We start from the raw sequence: 16,617 nt of genomic DNA on the forward strand, positions 1-16,617 counted from the left end.
TTTTGAATCTTCGATTCCTCCTCTTTTCAGTCATTGTTATGTATCCTGAATGTTCATTACTATCTTGCTATAGCAATTCTTTTATTATTTAAGCTTATAATGTGCTGTCTTAGTAAGAGTTGCACTCCTCTGCTTCTATTTGTCTGATAGTCACTCTACTCCTAATTATGTATTTCTGTTGTTGTTATTTTGTTTTAGGTGAGCTGACCCTTTCAGAATTTCCTGCAGTGCAGGCCTCGCAGTGGAGAATTCCCTCAATTTTTGTATATCTGGAAAGGTCTTAATTTCTCCTTCATATCTAAAGGAGAGCTTAGCTGGATACATTATTCTAGGCTTGTAGTTCCTTTTACTTAATAGTTTAAATATTTGATTCCATTCCTTTCTGGCTTGTAAAGTTTGCTCTGAGAAGTTTGGTGATAATCTAATCTATACGTTACCATTTTCTTTTCCCTGGCTGCCCTGAGAATTCTATCTTTGTCTTTGATTTTTGATAACTTTAATACAATATGTCTTGTTGAGGGCCTTTTTGGGTTGAGATAATTGGGTGTTCTGTTGACTTCTTGAATTCCAAGTTCTAGCTCACTCCTTAGATTTGGGAAATTCTCATCCACTATTTGTCTGAAAATGCTTTCTAGTCCCTGCTCCTTTTCCTTGCCTTTGATAATGCCCATTATTCTTATGTTTCCTCTCCTGATGGTATCAGCTAGTTCTTGAATTTCTCTTTCATTATTTTTCATTCTTTGATTTCTCTCTTCTTCCTTCTGATTTATTTCTAAATTTCTGTCTTCGATATCACTGATCCTTTCTTCCATTTGGTCGGAGTGTGTGTGTGTGTGTGTTTTTTTTTATCTTCAGAAGTTCTATTTGGTTCTTTTTGAGGGTTTCAATCTTCCTGCTCTGTTCATCTAGTTGTTTTTGCAAGTTCTGAAATTCTTGATATGACTCATTTCAGAACTCAGTGAGTTTTTTACTGAGCTTTTACAGAAGTACCATCCTGAATTCTCTGTCACTTAAGTCACATATTTCTGTGTCTGTAAGCTCATTTTCTGGAGATTTTTCTTTTTCTTTCTGAGATGCCTTGTCTTCTTGGTTGTTCATGGTGATTAATGGACTATTTTTCTGCCTGGGCATTAATGGAAGTGTATTCTGTTGTTTTTCCAGAAAGAAGATTTATTTTACAAAGATCTCTCTTTAGCCTGCTGCAAATAAGGCGCTCTTCTTTTGGTTTCCAGTAGGTGGCATATAAGCCTCTTGAATCTCTAACAGTTTTGGTAGCATTTGCGCAGATTCCCTTGAGGTTCCGTGGTGTTGGTCTTGGAGGATATGGGGAGAGGGACCCTCATGGTGGATTGGTGTTTGGGGGCTGCGGCTCAGCCTCGATTTTGCAACCACAGTCAGTAAGAGTCAACTGTTGTTTCTCTGCTGGCTGCTTCTCTGCTCTCTTTCCTGATGACTGGGCCCTGCAGCCAGTTGGCCATGGGGCAGCCCACAACCCTCTCAGGCTTGGCTGTTCAGGGAACTTACAGTACGAACTTGCTGCTCCTTCTCCCCTGCCCTTCCTCCTGCGGGGAGCTCCAGAGGCTGCTAGAGGTAGCCTCAGTCTTGGCAGCATTCGCTCAGATTACCCTGGGGCTCCTTGGTGTTCTGTCTTGGAGGGTATGATGGGAGGGGCCCTCTGGGTTGGGGGATGAAAGCTGCAGCTCAGCCTTGGTTTTGGAACCAGGGCCAGTGAAAATCAACTGTTGTTTCTCCGCTGTGCAGTCCCGCTTCTCTGCTTTCTGTCCTGATAACTGGGCCCTGTTGCTGGCCGCTAAGTCTTGACACTTCCAAGCAGGGCTGATCAGGGAAGTAACCGCACTTTCACCCCTCCCCCTCCTTCTGCAAGGAGCTCCAGAGGCTGCGAGAGGCAGCTTTTTATTTCTCTCCACCGCCCAACACCCGTGGTTTTGACCTGTGGTAGCTCTTATGTGCAGATCCCACGCTCAGACATGCTGGTGTGCAGTTTCTGGGTTTTTTGTTCAGTTTTAGATGTTCAGCTTATTGTTGTTTTAAGAGGAGAGATCTGAAGACATCTCTCTGCCATATTTTCTGAAAATCTCCTTAGCAAAATTTTTAAGCACACTTAGGCCACATGCAGCTTGTTTGGTGTTTGTGAACCTTTGAGAGGTTTTAGGAAAGTCAGCATCATGAGTCATGACAGGCTGTTCAGAAAAGCAACTGGGAACTGCTTGGTTGGCCCACAAATTGAATGAGGTGGGGTCTTAGGGAATCACCAGGACCAGGTGAATGGGTGTCAGCAAGGTTAACAGACACTCAGATATGGAGGCTGCTTGCCTCTGCACACTTGGTCTGGGGAGGGCTCAACAAAGGAACAATGACTTCTGCTAGCTCTCCTGTCTGGGAGAAAGCTGCTTCTCCAGCCTTCGCCCTGAACTCAGACAATTCAGTTTCTCTCCATATGTCTCTGGAACCTTTTAAGCTGCTGCTCCAGCACTGAAACTCAGAACAAGTGAGTCCATCAGTGAGTAAATTCATATGTGGGCCCTTTAAGAGGAGCACCTGGAAATCCAGCCATCCTCTCTCTTTTCACTCAACTACAATCTTTGCTAGTTTTAACACCCAGAAGTTATGGGAACTTCTCTTCTTGGCACTGGAACTCTGGGTTGGGGAACCTGGTGTGGGGTTGGGACCCCTTGATCCTCAAGGGGAACCTCTGCAGCTGAGATATTCCCCCCAATTTTTAACCTCCACACGGGGGTGTGGGATCAGCCCATTCAGAGTCTCTGCCCCTCCTACCAGTCTCAATGTGGCTTCTGTATGTCCTTAATTATAGGACTTCTTTTTAGCTAGAATTTAGGGGATTCTCAATGATGGTTGTTCTAATATTTAGTTGTAATTTTGATGTCTGTTTTATTGTTTTCTACGTAGAGGTCTTATATGTCTGCTATCAGATTTGCTATATTTCATAATTTTGATGCTTTTATAAGTAGCAAGTTCTTTGTGGGAATTTTAGAAATATAAAAATTTTTACATGTTGACCTTGTAATAAATAACTTTTCTAAAATAATTTATCAATTTTAAAAATTTATGTGTGAATTATTTTATATTTTCCATATATACTGTCATATTATGGGATGGCATGGGATAGTGGTTAAGAGTATAACTTCTAGAACTAAGATGCCTGAGTTCCAATTCCAGTTCTACCACTTTTGGGGCAGGGATTTTGGTAAGCTACTTAAAGTTTTCCACCTTGTTATTTTATCTGTAAAAATTCTATAACGATGGGATCTATTTTATCAAAATTTTGTGAGGTTTAATTGGGTGCTAAGGCTTAATTAGGTGCTAAGTTGGGAGACTTTCCTGAGGAAGCTACCTAGCTATAGCTAGAAAACCAAGAATAGAAGCCAACTATATATACATATCTCTCTCTAGATATATTTAAATAAAATATATTTAGAGTAGTTTTTGATTTACAAAAAAAATTGCAAAAGCAATACAGAGCGTTCCTATGTACACCACATCCAGTTTCCTCTATTATTAATATTTTACATTAATATTATTTTTCTATTCCAGGATTCTATACAAGATACCACATAACATTTAGTTTTTATGTCTCTTTAGGGTTCTCTAGACTGTGAAATTTTCTCAGACTTTTCTTGCTTTGATGATCTTAAGTTTTGAGGCGTACTGGTCTGGCATTCTGTAGGATGTCCCTCCATTTGAGTTAGGTTGATCTTTTTCTCATTCTTAGGATGGTATTATGGGTTTTTGAGTTGAAGTCCAGAAGTAAAATGCCATTTTTATCACATCATGTCAAGGGTATATATTATCAACATGTACAATGGTTAATGTTAACCTTGATCACTTGGCTAGTGTTTGTCATGTTTTTCCACTAAGTTACTTCTCTCCTTTTCTCCATATTGTATTTATTGAAAATAAGTTACTATATGTAGCCTAAACTTCAAGAGTGGGGAATTATGCATCACCTCCTTAAGGGCACAACATCTACATAAATTATTTTATATTCTGCATGGGAGATTTGTTTTTTCCTCTCAATTTATTTATTCAATCATTAATTTATAACAGTATGGCTTAGAGATATTTATTTTACACTTTGGGTTTTAATCCAATACTACTTTATTTTGTTATTCAAACAGTTCCAGCTTTCACCATTGGGAGATCCTTTAGACAACTCTTGTGTTTCTTTAATATATATTCCACTGCCACCATTAATATATAATTTTTTTGAGCCCTCACAAAATGTGAAAAATTTAAAGTGACTCTAGTAGATAACAAGAAAAATAATAAAACAATAAGCCCCTGAAGAAATTCTAAAGGATCGAGGCTTTATATTCTACAGAAAGGAAAATTAAGGGAACACCAAATTACCTTAAAATCTATGATGTGCAGTTGTTACAACTAGTACTACTAATCACGGTTCAAAGGGAAATTGATGAGAACTTAGGAATGTTTTTTTGGATATGTAGCTTTGAGACTCTCAAATTTTCGGGACAATATTGCTCTTATTGTTACACTAAAAAAGAAAATTAAAAAAAAAGAAAAAGAAAAAGAAGGGGTTTTCTGGTAACTGGAGAAGGAGTTAATATTTAAGAAGTACTTACACTATATTCCTGGTACTTGGCATATGTTATATCCTTTGAACAATAGCATCTTCTACAGATTTTTTCTGCTCAAAAGCTGGGGAAATAAACTCAACAGTCTGATTCTATGAATCATCAAAAGACCATCTGAAGAATTTCAGGAAACAAGAAATATTAGTTTTCTTTATAGAAAGAAGTCAAATTACATCCAATTTCTATAGGAATGACTTTCTTGCTACTCTGCTACTTCTCTTTATAAATTTCTAATAATAAGCAGTGATTTACTAAGAATAGGACATAGAACATAGCTTTTTCTAAATGCATCAATTGTGAAGTGCCCATTTCAATTACCAAAAGCGTACTACTAACTTCTATAATCTAACTTGCTATTGCTGATAAACATGATTCACGAGTGAAAAAAGTGTTTCCATGGGCCTTTGACTCATGTGTGGTGTTTGGAGACTCCTAGTGGGGCCAATCTATTATTTCAGTTGTGCCTCTGACCTTGGATTATTATGTTCAAGTAATGAGATTCTCAGGCGGAATAACATGTTCATTTTCCCCTAGAATTTAAGAGACCTCAGGGACTAGTTATGTCATTACCAGTTAAGGCAGGGGTCCTTGGTTTCCAGGTCGCCCTTGTTTTGATAATTTAACAATTCTACTTTCTTGCTTCTGACTTGAAGTCCAGAATAAACAGAGGATTTGGGGCTCCTGAAGTATCTTCAAAAGAACCTGACATGCATATTTTTCCCAGGAAGGGTTCTTTAACCCACATTTAGAGAGAGAAGTACCCTACTTCATTTCAATGAACCTTTTAATCACAATATCTATAACGTTGCTGTATTAGTTTTCTAGAACTGCCTTAACAAATTACCATTCAATCTGGTAGCTTAAAATAACATAAATTTATTCTCTCAGTTCTGAAGTCTAGAAGTCTGAAATTGTGGTGTCAGCACTGCCATGTTCCTCATGAAGACTTTGGGAAGAAAATCTTTTCTTGTTTCTTCCTGGCATCTGGTGGCTCCCACCAATCTTTGGTATTCCTTGGCTTGTATTTGTATTACTCCAATCTTTGTCTCTATCTACCTGGCTTTCTTTTCTATGTTTCTCTGTGTGTATCTCTGTATTCTCTTCTCTTCTTTTAAGGTTACCAGTCATTGGATTGAGGGTCCACTTTAATCTATTATGACCTCCTCTTACCTCATCAGCAAAGACCTTATTTACAAATAAGGTTACATTCTGAGGTTCTGGGTAGACACACATTTTTGAGTACTCTAGTCAACCTACTACGCTTGGCCATTTCTTTTCTCAATTCAAAGAAAATTAGGAGTGCAATCAGGGGCAGGTTAAGGAGACTTATGAAATTGTACATGGAAAACAATGAGAAATGCTGGCTGATAACAGTGGGGGAAAGGCTGAATTTCTAAAATATGCTTAAGATGATTTATGAATATTACATCAGAGCCCCCATAATTATTCTATCAAGAACATGTTATGTGGAAGCACTGTCCTATTAATAGCACTTAGAGATCATTTTATAAATATTAACTTCATTCTCCACAAGAAAATATGTTAGTTTTCTATAAAGCAAAATATTCCTGATAAATCTTTGATTTGCTTGTTATCAACCTCATTTTCTCATCTAAAAGGTAACCTCCTTAAGAAAAAAAGATGATTGACATATTATTTCTAACATAGACTAGCATGATTTCTCAAGCATTTATAGAACATGTCTTAATTAGTTAGAGGTGCTATATCATGGTAATTAATAGTACAAACTCTGGTAACAAACTGTCTAAATCTAAAGCGTGACTTTACACCTTATTAGTTGTACCTTAGTTTACTCATCTGGAAAACTGAAAATAATAGTGCATATTTTATAAGGTTGTTATAAGGATTAAATGATTTTATGGATATATGTCAATGACTATATATGTATGTGTGAATATATATATATATATATATAATGTGTATAGGTATACATAGTATGCATATGATATATACATATTATATATTACATATTATGTAAGCATTATGTTTGCCACTCAAAGTTCTAAGTATTTTATTGGATCATGTCATATAATCTTCACAATTAACCTTTGAGTTAAACATTGTTTTTATCATTTCCATTCTATAAATGAGGGAAAAAAATGGTATTATCTCCCAAAGCAGTAAATAATTTGCTGAAGCCCACATAGTAGTTAGGATACTAACCTAGGCAGTCTAGTTTCAAAGCCTATGAACTTTATTACATAATACTGCCTCACTTTTTTCTAGATAATTAGTAAACACTTGTTGGTTAATTAGATATATGCCCTAATTCCTACTGGTTTGACTTGTCCATAAATCTCTCAAGTTTATGTTCCTCTTTAGCAGCTATAAGCTACTTTATTAGTTATCTATTGCTATATAACTTAATTACATCAAATTCTGGAAGCTGAAAATAGCATATGATATATACATATTTAATAATATATACATACATATTATAATAACATAGGTAATAAATAATAATTTATTATCTCTCACCATTTCTGTGGGTCAGGAATTTGGAACAGTCTGCTTGGGCAGGTTCTGGTTCAGGCCTTTTATGAGGTTGCAGTCATGTTGGCTGGGATGACAGTCGTCTGAAGCCTTGAATGGACCTGGAGGATCTACTTCCCAGGCGGTTCATTCCCATGGCTGGCAACTTGGTGCTCTCAGTTCCTCTTCACATAAGGCTCTCCACAGGGCCACTGGAGTGTTCTCATGGCACGGTAGCTGGCTTTTTTCTGAGTAAACAATCTAAGAGGTCAGTGTAGAAGTTCCAGGGACTTTTATGGCTTTTACATCTGCCCAGATCAATATGCAGGAAACTATACAGGGCCTGAGGTTTATCGGGGACCATTTTGGAGACTGATTACCACAGTCATGTATACACAACATGTTTCTGTCTCCAGTTTGTTTTGGTAGTACCTTCCCTTCCTCTGGAGTGAAGTCTCTTCTGCATTCCACAGCAACCTACCTCTGAACTCACCTGTTCTTAGGTTTACAAAAGTTGGAAGGTGACCTACCTAAGGACAATCACGTTTCACCCCCAGCAATTATTTTCCTTCATGGAAATACACAAATTCAAAAGATCATCTATCTAAATCATCCAATGAATACATAGGAGGATGGTCTATAACTTTCTATTATTTCCTTGGCTTCTGCTCTTTACACAGCCTAGACATTCAATTTTTCCAGAAATTTCCATCTTCTTAGGTAAATCAGAGTTGGTGTTTTTCTTCATCATTGTAAAATCCTAACTGATATATCTACTTTAATTATGGACCCTCCTCCCCAAGGATGAAATACACAGTGTGTATTTCAGGAATAATATCAGGAAAAAAATCAGAAAGCCTTTTTATTTATTTATTTATTTATTTATTTTTTCTTGGTCTCTCAAGCAACTGAATCATTTTGCTCAGGGAGGTACATATATGGTCCCTGAGATGGACTTTGGAGACCTACACTAGGGATATCTTCTACCTCTTCTTTTGTCAGGTCCTTCCACTGCAGACTCATACAAAAGACTATGTTCCTTATAAACCTGGGTTTATTATAAATAGGGGTTCTTCTCATAGAAAATTTGTTAATTTAGTTAACACTTTAAATTCACAATTTAGTCCTGTATATGGAAAAGTCAAAATATGTCTTAATCTTATGTACTATTATATAGCACTAATATTTCATTAAATATCCTGAAAAAAATCAAAGTCTTCTGTAAATTTATTACTGTCTCTTATGCTGAAAGTTTCCTACATACTAACGTATTTAAAAAGTTTCTTTGTTGAAAAGAATTTCTTTAATGTAAATCCATTTCAAATGATCTGGTATTCTTGATTTCATTATTATAAATCATGAGCACTAACTTTTAAAATATACTTTATCAGCTGGAATTGTCTTACTAATTTAGTCATAAAGCTAATAGAAATAGACATTGTGTGCCAATCTTTTTACAACCTGAAAAACAAGCTTTGAGGAAGAAGGAATACAATTACGTGTGGGAAGGTAAAAACAAAGATAATAGTTCCTGGCACATCGTTAACTAAAAGTGGGTGTGTGGGTGTTCAAGACACCATCAGCTGAGAAGTAAATATAAGAATATTATCTTAAGGTGCTTCCTAAACATTTTTTCCACCAAATAAATGTGTTGAGGTCTTTTCTTAAATTATTAATCGGTATCTAAATCTGGTATTCCATATAAATGAATCACATGTAGCATGATGAATTGGGTTTAATGAGATCAAAGCTACTAGACCATATTTCATTTGAAAATGGGATTTCAGTATATTCTCAGTTGAAATAAAACAGCTGCCTCTTGTTATTTGCTTGCGTTCTGAGTTTTTCTGTAGGTATTGATGTCACTGAAAACATCTTTGCAGACACGGGTGAACTTTTGTAGAAAATACCAGCTTCCTTTGGTACCCAGCTGTCTATGTCACATGTGTAATGCCTGAGTTCTGACAAGTGATAGGGCTTTGTAAATGTGCAGATTTGTGTAAATATTTGTGGCCATGCATACATATGCATGTATATTTGCATGTTTGTTATCTGTATGGGCCTTGTAAGTGTCTTTGTGTTTGTATGTCTTACATGTCTTTCTTGTTAACTTAATTATATATTTCATTCCATGCTCACTGGTTACTACTTCCTCACATCTCTAGTATTTTGTGTCTCTTTCTTTCACTTCATCACTCCAATACAAGGCTCATATAACCCTTTTCAGTCTTGTAAGCCCTTTTTAGATTAAATGACTATTTGAGAATTCAGAGTCCCTTTCTTTTCCATCCCTTCCTCCCAAGTCATTCCTCTGTATTTTACAGAAATTTTTTCACTATTGTGGGTTAATAATATGCAAAACATTTTCCTTATCTGAGAGAGTCGAAGGGCAAAGAGAAATAATCGATATTCCACGGCAGGGAAATAAAGGTCAAAGAGATATATAGATGGCATATTTTGGCACAGTGATTTAAAAAGTTACATAGAGGCACATATTTATTTAATCACCCAGTATTTACTGATTTTCTGTGTGCAAGATAGTGTTCTGAACAATATTCAATAATTATAACAGTATTTGATTCTTCGAATTCTGACAGAAGTTGTGCTAGAACAAAAATACCTGAGTAAGTGATTCATTTTTCCAATAAGAAGATATCTCTCAAAAGAGAGTACTAGTGGAAAAAACACTGGACTTGAAGACTGAATATGTGCACAGAGACCCCCGCCCTCTACATATTGGCTTCTCTACACTACAACCAGAATTTTTTTTTTTAGAATGCAAATCTGTTCTTTAAGTGGCTTCTTATTCTTCTTAGGATAAAGAGGGCAGTCTAACATGGCCTATAGATCCTTCATAGTCTGGCTCTCCCTACTTCTCTAATCACATTTTCCTATATTGCTCCTCTTGTGCTGTTTGTTTTAACCACTGCAGCCATAGCTCATTTACTAGACAATGCTCCATCTCTCAGAACTATTGCCTATGTTATGTTTCTCTCTAGAACACCTCTCCTTTCCTTGCTTTTTTAACTTCCACTCATTCTAATTAAAACCGATTATTGTAAATATGAATCCATATTTCTTGAAACCATATTGCTTTCCTTTGGATCACTTATCTCTATTTTCAATTGTGTATTTATTTGTGTAATTAACATTGACCACTTTCACTCAACTATCTGCATCTCTGATCATTGAATCCCTGTGCCTATCACAGTTTCTGACACACACATTTTTTGAGAAATTGAATAATTGAAGGAAATTATTTTGTTGATCTGAAACAAACTTTCGCTAACTATAGAATGGAGGTAATAACTTACTTTGTAGATTAACTAAGAATGTGTTAAAAGCTTTGCCAAATACTATAAAATCTAGGGTCATATAGTTATAATAATAACCAAGAGGAATTGCTGTATTAATTAATTGGTCAATAGAGAAGGACTGGTCAGAAATGTGGGTGAGAAGATAACTTTAAGAGAAATTATTATTTATCCAAAGAAAACCAAAACAATAATTAATAAAGATCTATGCACCCCTAAGTTCATGGCAGCACAATTTACAATGGCCAAGATATGGAAGCAACCTAAAAGTCCATCAACAGATGATTGGATAAAGAAGTTATGGTTCATATATATAATGGAATATTACTTAGCCATTAAAAAAATGAAATCCTACCATTTTCAATGACATAGATGGACTTAGAGGTTATTATGCTGAGTGAAATAAGTCAGACAAAGATAAATACCATATGATTTCATTTACATATGGTATCTAAGAAACAAAAAGAACAAACTAATCAAAAACACTCACAAATATAGAAGACAATCTGGTAATGGCCAGAGGGGAGGGGGATTGGGGAGCTGGGAGAATAGGGTGAAGGGTTAGAGAAGTACAGATTAGTAGTTGATAGATAGTCACAGGGATGGGGAGCACGGCATAAGGAATGCAGTTAGCATTAATGGATAGGCTAGATGGAGAGCAAGAGGAGAGAGAAAGAGCAATTAGGGGGATCATTTTATAAACTATAGAAATGTCTATCCAATGTATTGTATACTTGAAACTAATATAAAATAAAGTAAAATTTATTTTATTTATTTTATTTTTCCTTTTTTATTATTATGATTTTTAATTTTTTAAATTTATTGGTGTAACATTGGTTAATACAATTATATACTTTTCACATGTACATTATAATTCGACATCTATATATTCTATTGTGTGATTACCACCCAAAATCCAGTTTCCTTCAGCTACTATATATTTGATCCCCTTTACCCACTTCACCCTCCCCCTACCCTCTATATTTGACCCCCTTTAACCGTCTACCCACCCCTCCTCCCCCACCCTCTACCCTATGGTTACCACTAGTCCATTGTCCATGTTCATGAGTCTTTGTTTGTTTGTCCTGTTCATTTGTTGCTTTTAGAATTATATCCCACATATAAGTGATATCATGTGATTTTTGACTTTTTCAGTCTGTCTTATTTTGCTTAACATGATTATCTCAAGGTCCATCCATGTTGTCGCAAATGGCAATATTTCACCCTTTCTTCTGGCTGAGTAATATTCTATTGTGTATATGTACCACAGCTTCTTTAGCTAATCATCTATCGCAGGGCACCTCAGTTGCTTCCATGTCCTGGTTGTTGTGAATAATGTTGCTGCTATGAACATCAATGTGTAAATATCTTTTCGGATATAGGTTTTCAAGTCTTAGGGGAGTAAAATTTTTAAAAAAGAGAAATCATTATGTCTTCTTATAGAAAAGAAACAATAAGAGGAAAGTCTGTATCTCGCTCTCTCTCTATATATATATCTTAAGATAGTTTGAAACAAAACTTTAAAAATGAAAATTTTCTCCTTCCTCAGTTCTCACTTTTAGCTGCAATTTGCAGTTGTAACCACCTTAAAGAATATTTGTTTTCAGTTCATGTGTGGTTATCCTTGGCTCTCTATATGCTTTTATTTTTATTTCTTGATTTATAAACTTTAGACAGTATCTGCTGAGTTTAGATTATCATGCTAACTCCTACCTTTCCTTTCCTCTTTCTAATACCAAATAATTATTATTTATATTATTTATTATTCTTCTAGTATTAAATTTATGACTTTAATATTCTTCGACAAATATTTCCTTATTCAAGTGATTGAGTTCTCGTTAATCTCACATTACATATGATAAAGTAGTATACTTAATATTTTAATTCTCCTTACCCTTCTATTTACTAAATTCTGTCAGTCATACAATTGTATAATTTTGCTAACTATTCTGTTACACTTTTTCAAGTTTTATGTTATTCATCTTTGCTTTCACTAAAGGTTTTTTTTAAAAATTGAAAACACCAGGAATTTTAGCAGATTATACTTCAGGTCACACAAATTTGCCCCAGATATATTTTCCAAGTTTAAACTAAATTTCCAGCAGCCTTCTTTATATCTTAGTGCAACTGCAAAGGAAATTTCCATATTTTAAAATCCATTGAATTGTGCAATTTAGGAGCTTCCAACTACCCTTCAATTGGAAGTGGCTAATCTGCAATGTAATGACGTTCTAAAGGCAAATAGAGAAGAATCAAATAGAATTAATATCACCTTTCAAGTGATTCAGCTCAATGAAAGTCATATGTTCATGGAATGATATCAGTATTTGGCAATGCTATCTGTGTGAAAAGACATTTCTAAAGATGAAATGCATAAATCTTATTACAGAACATTATTAACAAATAAACAATTTCGATTGTTTCTAATGATAAGGAACACTAACTTTAAACCACAATTAAACAAGATCGTATTTCCTCCCAAAATTCCATTTCTTCTTATTATTAGGTCAGCATTATGAAAATTGTATTCAATAATTATTATTTCATTTTAAATTTCATTAATAAAAATTTTGTGGAAAAACATTAACATTATGTAAATGTAATAATACTACACATAAACAATATTCCTAAAATTAATATATTATTAAAAACCTATAAATATTACTGCAAAGTACTGTAATGGAGCCCATTGAAAAGAAGATTAATCCTACATAATTGAAACTGTGCCAAACATAAGAAAACATTCCAAGTTCTTAGTGCTCAAAATCATATATTTTAGCATATTCAATATGTGGTCTGTGGATTTCTAATACAACTTTTGGGTTTAGAGTTTCTACTTCTATTTCTTTGTTATTACTGGCAGCAAAACACCCCATAAGTTTAGTCATATTGGTAAAATCTTTCAAGATCTTAATCATACAGATCGTTGAATGGGATCCATCTTCTCTTTAAGGATATTTTTTATAGAACCCTCTGACTTCCTGTTTTCATTTGAACTGTTCGCAGAGAGATTTCATTGCATAATTCCAATAAAACCAAATGTGCTTCTCTTTCTTGGTTTCTTTTTTATTTATTAGGAATACAAACTCAAGTTTTTGAACAATGCCTACAATCACATAATCTTTTTAATCTTGAAGATCTGAAAATGCTTTTACTTTCTCTTCAAATTTGATTGTTATTTTGACTGGATATTGAATTTCAGGTTCAAACTAATTTTCCCTCAGAAATCCCCAAGTCAGTGTCTCATTGCATCCTACCTTGCTGTTTGGCTAAGGAGAAGATTAATGCCAGTCAAATCCTTCTTTGTTTGTAGGTAATCTAGATTTATTTTCTAAAGATTTTAACTATATTCTTCTTATTTTGGGGTTGGGATTCTACTAAGATATGCATTTGTTTGGTTAATTTTTCATTCATATTTCTGGAATAAAGTAGGATCTTTTATTCTGTGGATTACACTTTCTTTCAGCTCAGGAAATGCTTTCTTAAAACATTTTTTCCACTTCCTATTTTATGTCCTCATTCCTAGAATTCCTCTTAGAGTGATATTGTCCTTCCTGTATTTATTAACACTATCTCCTTATTTTAATAATTTACATAATTTTGTTTTTTTGCTTTCTAATTATTAATTTATTAATGTATCAGTAAGTATTTATTGAATACTACCTAAGTACATATTGAGCTCTAGACTCTGTCAATACAATAGGAACAGGCAAAAATCTCTGCCCTTCCATTATAGAATCTAATATACCTTAGTTTAGGTTTTCTGAGTGATTTACTCAGCTCTATCTTGGAGAACAGTAATTTTGTCTTCATTTATATTTATATTATTAATATTTTTTTCTTCTGTTGAAATTTTAAATTTGTTATATTTCCAACATACAAAAATATATTTTTTCTTTTCTTATACTTTTTCTTTATTATAGCATCCTCTAGTTTTATGGTTTCGGTATCTCCTTGAATAGTACCAAGATTGCTAATTATACCTGTTTATTACAAAATTTTAATTTCAGAGATATCATGTAAGAGTTTTACAGGTACACATGGAAAAATCAGACATGATTACAGACATAAGTGAAGACAATATAACTAAATAGCTATTCTGTCTAAGTGTGGAAGCTGAAGTTCTAGGGGTGTGATACACTATATGACAGACAGAAAGAAGGGATAATTAGTACTCCTCTTCTTCTCCCTTCTCCAATCCATTACTCCCATTTGAAGGTATGATTGGAATACATCAGAGCAAATCTATGATCCAGGGGGATCTAGTCCACAGGAATGGCTCTACTTTGGCCAAGTCTCCTCCAGGAATCAATATGAATTTGGTTACTAATAGTAACCTGGAAGCCAGTGGGCTATCAACCTACACATTGGATGATATGCCTTTATTTGATGGTGGAAAGGGCAGAATAAACATTTTTAGGAACCACAACACCATGATACAGAATATGGCATGAGTTACATTTCATCTCCTAATCCATGTACTTATCATGGTGATGGTAATATTATTCCATCTGGTTCACTAGCTCTGCAAACCTCTCCTACACAAAGCTGTTTATTATGAGGTTTCTAAGCAGAGATGACAGGCTTATGTGGGCAGGGAAAACTAGATACGTGGATAACATTTACTACTGGCCTGAAGTTCTGGCAGATCTACATTCAAGTCATTTTACAATATGAAGGAGACTGTTATGTAGTACTATCTGTCTTATAAAAGTGTTAAGATTAGTGTAGTTTGGGCACTTAATGCTGAAGAAATAAATTTATCTATAATTAGAAATAAATATATATATATAATTAGAAATATATATGTATAATTAGGAATATATGTGTGTGCGTGCGTGTGTGCATGTGTGTTTCTAATTTGTTATATTTCCAACATATATAATAGTGACCCAGGGTAGTATGGGTGGTGAGGATGGAGTTATAGGGACATAGAATTTAGTTATAGTTATGAAGTCTAAAAAAATGAAAATAGGGAACTTGGTCTTCTTATCTTATTACACAGAAGCTTTCCATAAGCAAGAGATAAACCCCAGGTCCGTTCTCCCAGCAAAGATATAGAAAAATAAAAATTTAAAAAAGACCTGTGAACTCATTGGCCAAGTTATAAATTCCGTCTGAGTCTAAGTCAATCATTTTTTTGCTAATGGTACAGTGCACTTGCACATAGTTATTGGCAGAATTTTTCTTGAAAATGATGTGCTACTAAGGGTGGAAGAGACAATGGTAAGTGTCAACACAAACTTCATCGATAAATGTGGTTTCAAGTCTACAAACACTGCTTTGGAGATAAGCTCCCTATAACCCATGTCACTGAAGGTGGTAAAGAATTCACCTCCCCTAAGCCACAATTGTGTTGTTACTTGGCTAGATGACATGTCAGGCAGTAGAGCTCCTAGTAGTCAATTGCTTGTCTGGATCCCAGGCTGGCTAATATGGTGAAGATGAATGTACATATGTAGCTATGGGTTAGGAGATTAAGCTAGCCAGAACAGACATAGAGTCCTAGTTACCATGTCAACAAGCTAAGGTTTATGGTAAGCAATTCACTCAGAATTTTTTTAAAGTTTGATTTTATTCTTCAAATGATATTTTGATTTAGAGTATGTTCTTGTGTTTGCTCATGTTGAGATCTATTTTTCAGTATAAAGAGTTTCCCAAATTATGTCTAGTGATACTTAGTTTGCTCATGTTTATGAATGGTAATTAGATAGGTTAGCATAGGTAGCAGGTATACAGGTTTTTTTGCATTTAATGTAAATAGGTTCAAAAATAGAAAAGAGGAGAATACATTAAGTGATGCAAAATATCTTAAATAAAGAGCTTCATTTAGAAAATAGTTAAATATAAAAATATGTACTGTTTTTGAATAATGACATTGCTGCTCCATTATTATGATTGACCAATATTTTCTTCTCTATAAACTTTTGAGTTCACTTTATATTGAAAAACTCTCATAGAGAGAAGGATATATTTGTTTAAACATTGGTTTAGATTAAATAAAATCCCCGTCATAGGAAGATTTACAGCCTAGTGGATCTAATTACATTTCAGTAACTCTGGAAAATGCATCCAATTGTCAAACCTGGCATTGATTTCTCACCAAGAGCAAATATTACATAATGAAGATGTTTTATTAAAAAAACAACAACAAAAAAAACATGAGCAACTATTTG

This window comes from Pteropus alecto, unplaced genomic scaffold (genome assembly GCF_000325575.1).
Source record: "Pteropus alecto unplaced genomic scaffold, ASM32557v1 scaffold57, whole genome shotgun sequence".
In the NCBI taxonomy this organism is placed as follows: Eukaryota; Metazoa; Chordata; class Mammalia; order Chiroptera; family Pteropodidae; genus Pteropus; species Pteropus alecto.